Genomic DNA, 9,976 nt, shown 5'->3' with positions numbered 1-9,976 from the left:
AAAATCTCTGGCTGGCAATGGTGCTGTTTTGGTACCCTAGCATGGTGTTGTAAGTTCGAACCCCATTGGGTTGGCATGGTAGTTTATAAATGAGATATGTATGGTGGTATATTTGTGGGTGTTTTTTTTTTGCTTGGTTGGAAATTTGAAAGTACAACAGAGTAAGGAAGGAGTTTGAGAGTCCCTAGGTGGAAATCAAGATGATCCATCTATGGATCTTGAAAGTGTACATAAAAGCGATTCCTCACTAACCTAGCCAAAGAACTATAGCCTTGCAAAGGCAATCCTTAAGCCAAGTTATGCTTATGCATTCTACTCCATGAAAAATCATCACCTGACACCCCCTCTCTCCCCCTCTCTCCCCCCCCCCACTCCCTGCCCTGCCCCTTCTCTTTCTCTTCCCCTCAAAGCTCTTTTTGGTCAAGGGTTGTTAAATGCTTTCATAATCCTTGAGCGTAACCCTAAGTAGAAGACAAAATCAAACCAATATCATCTGCAACATAAAGGTTTGCAATAATGGTATGTGCTAAGGTGGATCCAGCTCCACCAATCTATTCAATAAAATTAGCTACCTCATCAATACACAATTCAAAGAGAGTTTGAGAAAGAGGATAAACTTGTTTAACACCAATGATCGAATGTATCAAATTTGCACCAAAAAATCAGCATATCCTTTATCCCATTAGCTCTCATATTAGTGGCTTTATCAAAGCTACACCTTAGCCATTGTATGTTATTGGCTCCATCAAGTCTCTAGCTTTATGGATAGAAAAGATGGTGCCTTAACACGCACATGCACATGCACACGTGTGTGTGTGTGTGAGAGAGAGAGAGAGAGAGAGAGAGAGTTCTTTGTTTTCTCTCTCTCAAGAACTCTCTCTCTCTCTCTCTCTCTCTCTCTCTCTCTCACTAAATAACAAATTTGAGTTCTTTGTTTTCTCTCTGTCAAGAACTCTCTCTCTCTCTCTCTCTCTCTCTCTCTCTCTCTCTCTCTCTCTCTCTCTCTCTCTCTCTCTCTCTCTCACTAAATAACAAATTTAAAATGTTTTCAATTTTAAACTTATTATTTGACATGACTTTTATTTATTTTACAAAATAGAATTGTTGAAATACTCTCTCTCTCTTTTACCAATTAATACAACTTCCAGATAATCACTCTCTCTTTCTCTCTCTCACGCATACTAGTGTTATTTTAATATATTTTTCATGGCTAAGATTTAAAATATTGTTTGTTACCAACAAGTGTTAGCTTGGTTAGATAGGGTGTTTGGTAACCTAGCATGGTGTTGTAAGTTCGAACCCCATTGGGTTGGCGTGGTAGTTTATAAATGAGATATGTATGGTGGTATATTTGTGGGTGTTTTTTTTTTTTGCTTGGTTGGAAATTTGAAAGTACAACAGAGTAAGGAAGGAGTTTGAGAGTCCTTAGGTGGAAATCAAGACGATCCATGATTGGGATACAGATCACGTCTACATTCGGAAAAAAGATCGAACACTAAAAGTGAACCTACGCACTTGGAAGATCCATACCCCCTCTCCAACAAGCGATGGCATCTAGTGTGTGTAAGTACTGTACTTTCAACGCTTATAAAAAATGGTTTGCAATTTTAGCTCGCTTTTAAATTTTGGGGGGTGTGTGAAACCAGGGAATGAATTCCGCGACCTGCCCGCCCACGGGTTTTTCAAAAAGCCCTCGGATTTTTAAAAAGAAAACCGGCAAAGGTCCTTCAAATGTCTCTCTCTCTTCTCTCTCTCTCTCTCTCTCTCTCAAGCACACACAAGTCAATACATAAATGAGCGTGGATTAAGAAAAGAAAACAGCGGAAAGGTTTCCCTTGAACAGCGGAAAGGTTTCACAGGGATACTGAAACTTCCTTTGAATTGCCGGCTGTTGATTGTTGTTATGGATTTGAACACTTTGTATACTGGTTTCTTTCTGAAGTCACACGTAGACCCACCATTGCCATATCAGTGAACTCGCTTCCTGCAGATTTATGGTAAGTTTCAGCTGGATTTGTCTTCATGGATCCTCATCCTAGAAGCCCCCTCACAACCCGTTTTTCCCATATATTTGATGCTCTTGCATGATCTATTTTGGCATTATGAAGGATGCAGAAAATCCATCCGTATCAAATTCACTCTCATCACTTGCCCTTTGATCAATGGTATATGCAACCATAAAGATTAGTGTGTTTAGTTTGAACATATGGCCCCCATGATTAGTCACACATCCATGTCTCTTATGATTACGTCATGGTTGCTATCTCCTTCCCAACCTGAAGAACTTCTTGCTGAAGATCCTGCAGCTTGTTAATGTGCTCTCGCATCGTCGATGACTTTGCAGGATTTAGCACCCGCATCTGTACTTCCAAGGAAATCCTCTTCATGGCGATACCTTGTTATAGAGAGAAGCCAAATGCGACCATATACCTCTCGCCAACATCATATGCTTGATATGATTGATTACTTGCGGTGTGCAGTTGAGGAAAATGAAAGAACGGACCCTGGCATGGACACGATTTCACAACTGTGCCTGTGCCTCGCGTTCCTTTCGAATCGAGGGTAACTCCCTTTCCTCTAACTCCGGTCGTGGAACCCCAACAACAATGAAATCAACAAGGTTGTAAGACTGCAGAACAGATTCCATCATTACCTTCCATATGCTGTAGCTGTTCCTGTTCAATTGACGGTCCACTGGGAATGTGGGGAGTGTCGGGATCTTCACGTGCCTCTTAGTCATCTCAAGTAAGTCTGCCATTGCGGGAGGGTGAAAGGGTGGCTAGGTGGGAAATAAGAAGAACTTAAACCTGCAAGTGGTTGTCCAGCAAATCAGCCTGCCTTCCTCTTGCTTCTCCTCTTTCCGAACAGTCCAAAACAATCCACCAACCAGCAACAAAACAACCCCCCTCTTGCTCACATAGTTTCCAAGATTTATCAAGAGCCTAGAGCTCTGATACCATGTCAGAATATGCAGCGGAGATGATGACAAAATCTGAGAACACACGAGCAAGTGCACTGCAAAAAAAATACAGCAATGGAGAAGGAGAGAGAGAGGCGTGTAACTCTGCTATATATACACAAGAAAATCTGGAATACCCAATACAATGAGTGGGGGGCCATGGGGCCATTTTATATGGCCCCACATGTGCAGTCGACCAGCAGTAGTACAGTTGACAGCATACTGATGGACACCCAACTGCTGCATCTCAAGTAGTCCAGCACATGTGAAGTCGGCCAGTAGCAGAGAGAAGCAGGGAGTAGTCGGCCGGTGTTAGAGCACTCTATCCTGCAGTCGGCCAGCATACAGAGGTAGCCGACATGCACAGGACAGCCTCCCACAACAGAAAAAATAGGAAAAAATATGGAGAGTGGGGAAAAATGAGAAAACACCGAATCCGGGCAGGCACACCTACAACAGAGGCCCTGGTGTAAATATACAGACAGGAGATGACTGCTAACAGTAACAACAGTGCTCATTGCTTTTCTTTTTTGTGGTAAAGGCAGCAAGCCATAGCACAAGACTCAAGTAGCAATAAGCAAGGGCATCGACATGAGGAAGAAAGCGCAAATCTGCAGCCACAATGTCAAGAAATCAAAAGAGAGCAGCCATTGAGCTTTAGTAAGGTGAGTGCAGCCACAACCTCGGCACCAGAGAGCAGCTCGGCAGATCCACCAACATTCAACAGAGTTTGGCTGTACACATTCTCTAACTCTCCTTTTGTGCTGTGTGCTCAACTAGACCTGTGACACTAGGCTATTAACTAAGAGAGGCATGGCTTGCATTGGTCGAGCTTTAGCACTGGGCAGGAGATGAGGAGAGATAAGAGAGCAGACGTTTGTCGAGCAGACAGACAGCCTCCTCCTTGCTCACCAAAAAATATGATCAAATGTATCAAAGCTGCACCAAAAAATCAACATATCCTTTATCCCATTAGCTCTCATATTAGTGGCTTTAGCCATTGTATGTTATTGGCTCCATCAAGTCTCTAGCTTTATGGATAGAAAAGATGGTGCCTTAACACGCACATGCACACGTGTGTGTGTGTGTGTGTGTGAGAGAGAGAGAGTTCTTTGTTTTCTCTCTCTCAAGAACTCTCTCTCTCTCTCTCTCTCTCTCTCTCTCTCTCTCTCTCACTAAATAACAAATTTAAAACGTTTTCAATTTTAAACTTATTATTTGACATGACTTTTATTTATTTTACAAAATAGAATTGTTGAAATACTCTCTCTCTCTTTTACCAATTAATACGACTTCCAGATAATCACTCTCTCTTTCTCTCTCTCACGCATACTAGTGTTATTTTAATATATTTTTCATGGCTAAGATTTAAAATATTGTTTGTTACCAACAAGTGTTAGCTTGGTTAGATAGGGTGTTTGGTAACCTAGCAAGGTGTTGTAAGTTCGAACCCCATTGCGTTGGCGTGGTACTTTATAAATGAGATATGTATGGTGGTATATTTGTGGGTGTTTTCTTTTTTGCTTGGTTGGAAATTTGAAAGTACAACAGAGTAAGGAAGGAGTTTGAGAAGCCGTAGGTGGAAATTAAGATGATCCATGATTGGGATACGGATCACGTCTACATTCGGAAAAAAGATCGAACGCTAAAAGTGAACCTACGCACTTGGAAGATCCATACCCCCTCTCCAACAAGCGATGGCATCTAGTGTGTGTAAGTAGTGTACTTTCAACGCTTATAAAAAATGGTTTGCAATTTTAGCTCGCTTTTAAATTTTGGGGGGTGTGTGAAACAAGGGAATGAATTCCGCGACCTGCCCGCCCACGGGTTTTTCAAAAAGCCCTCGGATTTTTAAAAAGAAAACCGGGAAAGGTCTTTCAAATGTCTCTCGCTCTTCTTTCTCTCTCGAGCACACACAAGTCAATACATAAATGAGCGTGGATTAAGAAAAGAAAACAGCGGAAAGGTTTCCCTTGTGCAACACACAACACACACAGGTATACTGAAACTTCCTTTGAATTGCCGGCTGTTGATTGTTGTTATGGATTTGAACACTTTGTATACTGGTTTCTTTCTGAAGTCACACGTAGACCCACCATTGCCATATCAGTGAACTCGCTTCCTGCAGATTCATGGTAAGTTTCAGCTGGATTTGTCTTCATGGATCCTCATCCTAGAAGCCCCCTCACAACCCGTTTTTCCCATATATTTGATGCTCTTGCATGATCTATTTTGGCATTCTGAAGGATGCAGAAAATCCATCCGTATCAAATTCACTCTCATCACTTGCCCATTGATCAATGGTATATGCAACCATAAAGATTAGTGTGTTTAGTTTGAACATATGGCCCCCATGATTAGTCACACATCCATGTCTCTTATGATTACGTCATGGTTGCTATCTCCTTCCCAACCTGAAGAACTTTCTGTTGAAGATCCTGCAGCTTGTTAATGTGCTCCCGTATTGTCGATGACTTTGCAGGATTCAGCACCCGCATCTGTACTTCCAAGGAAATCCTCTTCATGGCGATACCTTGTTATAGAGAGAAGCCAAATGCTACCATATACCTCTGGCCAGCGTCATATGCTTGATATGATTGATCACTTGCGGTGTGCAGTTGAGGAAAATGAAAGAACGGACCCTGGCATGGACACGATTTCACAACTGTGCGTGTGTCTCGCGTTCCTTTCGAATCAAGGGTAACTCCCTTTCCTCTAACTCCGGTCGTGGAACCCCAACAACAATGAAATCAGCAAGGTTTTAAGACTGCAGAATAGATTCCATCATTACCTTCCATATGCTGTAGCTGTTCCGGTTCAATTGACGGTCCACTGGGAATGTGGGGAGTGTCGGGATCTTCACGTGCCTCTTAGTCATCTCAAGTAAGTCTGCCATTGCGGGAGGGTGAAAGGGTGGGTGGGTGGGAAATAAGAAGAACTTAAACCTGCAAGTGGTTGTCCAGCAAATCAGCCTGCCTTCCTCTTGCTTCTCCTCTTCCCGAACAGTCCAAAACAGTCCACCAATCAGCAACAAAATAGCCCCCCTCTTGTTCACATAGTTTCCAAGATTTATCAAGAGCCTAGAGCTCTGATACCATGTCAGAATATGCAGCGGAGATGATGACAAAATCTGAGAACACAAGAGCAAGTGCACTGCAGAAAAAATACAGCAATGGAGAAGGAGAGAGAGAGGCGTGTAACTCTGCTATATATACACAAGAAAATCTGGAATACCCAATACAATGAGTGGGGGGCCATGGGGCCATTTTATATGGCCCCACATGTGCAGTCGACCAGCAGTAGTACAACTGACAGCATACTGATGGATACCTGACTACTGCATCTCAAGTAGTCCAGCACATGTGAAGTCGGCCAGTAGCAGAGAGAAGCAGGGAGTAGCACTGGGCAGGAGATGAGGAGAGATAAGAGAGCAGACGTTTGTCGAGCAGACAGAGAGCCTCCTCCTTGCTCACCCAATGCCTGGTAACAGGGATTCTCCAGGCGGAAACATCAGCTACAACAGAAACAATGGTGACCCTTCCTCATCCTCGTAGCAAGCTACGACTGGCACACACTGAGCAGGAGAAAGAAACAGAGGTGCATGTTTGAGATAAGGTGTTCTAAAACCTTTTAGTGTAAATATATTTTTAAAATCTCAAAGGAGTTTTTAGAGGCTGTTCACATGGGTTCTCTAAAATGGGCTTCATCAAACGCTTCCACTCCAATTTGGGTTCTATCCACTTGTGTGATGTCTTCATCAACATACGCTTCTTCAACAACATCAATGAATTTGTCATTAGCAATTTTTTTTTTTGCAAATAATTTACTTGTAACCTTTGTAAATGCAGCCTTTCATGCGCACGCATTAGTGAACAAGTACTATGTGATGTGGAGAGCTAGCTTGGGCTCTCGGACTAACCGAATGAGTGAGTGAAGAGTGAAAGGGCACATGTCTCACCCTGTATATTGCAACCTAACTCCTACCCTAAGTGTAAATTGTCAAACCAAAACCAATATAGTGAGCCTAAGAGAGGCAATTAAGGTAGACTACTTCAGCACATGACTAGGAAGATAGACCTAGTCAATCACATGTATATGGGGGGTAGGGAATCATCACTTGAGGGGGAATGTTGAGAAATAAAAGTGATGAGTGTACATTGTGAGAGCGAGGGGGAGTGTGCACCTCAAAGATATTGAATCAAAGGTTAGATGGTCAAAGGTTAAAGAGAACTGGTGATTGTAAGTGGTGAATGTAAAAGGTGGAAAGGATAGATCCCATATGACTAAGCAATGATGTGTAAAAGGTGCGTCTCTTGGAGATAGATAAGGGTAAGTGTCCCTTGGAAGGTAAAGGCCAAGACGAATCTTGTCTCGTTGGATGTACTTCTCATGGCTATTTAAGAGCCCCAAAGCAATGCAATTGTGTGTGTTTTGGTTAATGCAATATGAGAGCTTGATTAATAATGAGTTGATGACATGATTAGTGTTCTTAATTAAGAGTTAATTGCTCATTAGTTTTCAATCATGATTTTCATTATTCTCTTTGATCCTCCCTAGCTTAGGTAATTTCAAGTAAGGGCCTGTTTTCTCTTCAAAGAGCAAAGAATGTTGTCATGGCTGCTGATTGACATGGCTCAAAGAGCCCTCCCCTTTGTCTTTTTTAAAAGGGAAAGGCTCAATGTCAGATGTTGGGACTGGTGTGGAATTATCCTGACAACCATGTGGCCACTCCCTTGGCTACCTGAGAAATTATTTCTTCGCCCCAGCATGCACCAATGTATTTCTTCATCCCAGCGTACACCAATGTGCACAATTGTGCAAAAGTAATGCACCATAGTGCACATTAGATGACTGTTATGCACATTTGTGCATAATCTGAATGTGAAACTAGGTTTGGAACTTGTTATTGTGGGTTTCAACACAAACAGGCCAACCACAATACTCAGGCCTCCTTTTGAAAAATCTATTAGTTGTTTTCCTCAAGTGGGTGCACAAAAAGTGAGTCAGAGGCTGGCACCTTCTCTGGTATCTGTGCTTGCTAGATGAGATTGTTTTGGGAGGTTCTTTGATCAGGCACTATATTCCAGACAGTTTTTCCTCTCAACTGTTTTCCTTGTGCTGCCTTTGTGTTTCAGGTAGTAGAACTTACACGCCAAGCAGAGCATGGCAAAGAGAGACAAGCAGAAGAGAGAGCCTAGCGTGGTTGGGTATGACTTGGGTTTGCATGCAATCCCCTGTGGCTACTGTAAATCAGACGCAAAGACCAGTGACTCATACTGTAATTGTCTCACTATAAAGCTCTTGGAGGAATTTTCATTTGGTTTGGCTTTGATGACAGTAAATCAACTACTTGAGGCGTTTTGTTTTAAATGCATGTCGTATGACAGATATAATTTTTGTGGCCTTTTGATGGTGGCGGCCCATTACAGATTGTTGTCTAGTCATTGGTGAAATCTAGCCTTAGTTGAATTTGATTCCGATTCTATGATCCATCACCTGCTTCTTAAACACTTGCCATGGTTCTCCCTCCATGCCACTATTTGTGGGCAGATGTGTGCCATCAGGAGTGCTCATGGGCCATGGTCCTGGATCTTAACATCAGTCTGTTCGATGTCTCCTCTCCAGTACGAGAAGGCCTAGACTTCTCCAGTCTAAATACCTGCTTGAGGACCGCGTTTGATTATGAAATGCTCCTCTGTGTGTGCCATGTGGGGTTGGGGGTTTTTCAACCATGAGAGACCACTTCACGGAAATACTTTATGGGTTATTATGTCCTTTCTCTTTCTACAAAGGCTCATTGAGCCACAGGTAGCTCATCCAAAGAGACTCAAAAGGCACTTAGAAATGCTCTCTTGCTCATAAAAGCTAAAGATAAGAGGATTGCCTTACAAGAGTAGAAGTATAGGTGCATGGGAGGAGACTTTAACATGCTTGAGGACCCGGAGCATCGCAGCTAGGGATGCCCGAATCACTGGCGAAGATCCGTTGTGTTAGCTACCAAACACGCCAATGGTGTAATGTGGAAGGGTCACCCAAGCGCATCATGAGTGTCAGCTCATGTTGAGCTTGACATCTCACCACTCCCCTCAAGCTCAATTCCATCTCCAAGACTCCAAGCATGCTGTGGAATTTGCGAAGCTTCTTAGCTCCCAAGGCCTTGGTGGCTATATTCCAATTGGCATGCCCAACAACATCCTTAAAACATGTGGGTTCAACATCTTGCACAACCTTTGCCATGTATGCATAATGGTGAGCTACATAACCATCATATATTAATCTCTAAACAAGGTTTTTCACTCTATTCAACCTGTGTGGTCTTGGAATTGTTCTTGGTGTCCTCGACTGCCTTAGCCTTCCTTACACTAGATGTTCTAATAGTTGGAATGCCAAACTCTTCGACAAGGCTCTGCTCTAAGCCACTAGACTCTCCATCAGCAAATGAATGTCCTATTGAAATGTCAGGCATACCAAGGGGCTCATCGACCTTCTCTTTTACCTTTTCGTGATGTACCTGTTGAATTTGCAAGATGGACATTTTGACGCAACTTGCCACTCCATGGTCTATCAACACACCCATTGCTAGAGGACTCTCTCGGTTCACTCAATGGCTATGATTGTTGACCTGCATTTTGTGCAACCACCTGTTCTTGTGCATCAGTCGGAATCGAGTCTTTTACATCAGCATAGCAACTGCTTATTTCATCAAATACAACATCCTTGCTCACTCTCATCTCATGTGTGACAGGGTTGTAACATGTGTATTCCTTTTGCTCAAGGGAGTAACCAATGAAAACACATTTTTCAGTCTTCGGATCCAGCTTACGGTGTAACTCGTCAAGAATATGTACATATGCAATGCATCCAAAAACTTTCGCGTGTAACAAATCTGGTTTTTTGTCACTACACTTCCTTGGAGTCATACCATGCATTATTGCTGTGGGGCTCCTATTCATAATGTAAATTGCAGTCGCAACTGCTTCAATCTAATAATGATGAGGCATGCACTTCTCAGCCATT

At 42.7% G+C, this 9,976-nt stretch overlaps 1 long non-coding RNA gene across 1 annotated transcript; it reads left to right on the top strand.

Annotated features, from left to right (window-relative positions):
• Nucleotides 1-4,828: 4,828 nt before the first annotated feature.
• LOC147637742 (uncharacterized) lies at nucleotides 4,829-9,976 on the top strand. Its single transcript, XR_015266084.1, has 3 exons — nucleotides 4,829-4,956; nucleotides 8,095-8,237; nucleotides 9,705-9,976. It is a non-coding gene; the product is annotated as an uncharacterized LOC147637742 (long non-coding RNA).

This window comes from Cibotium barometz, chromosome 6, assembly GCF_041138505.1.
Source record: "Cibotium barometz isolate CiBa-2024 chromosome 6, ASM4113850v1, whole genome shotgun sequence".
Classification (NCBI taxonomy): Eukaryota; Viridiplantae; Streptophyta; class Polypodiopsida; order Cyatheales; family Cibotiaceae; genus Cibotium; species Cibotium barometz.
This window is presented reverse-complemented; position numbering and strand designations above follow the sequence as displayed.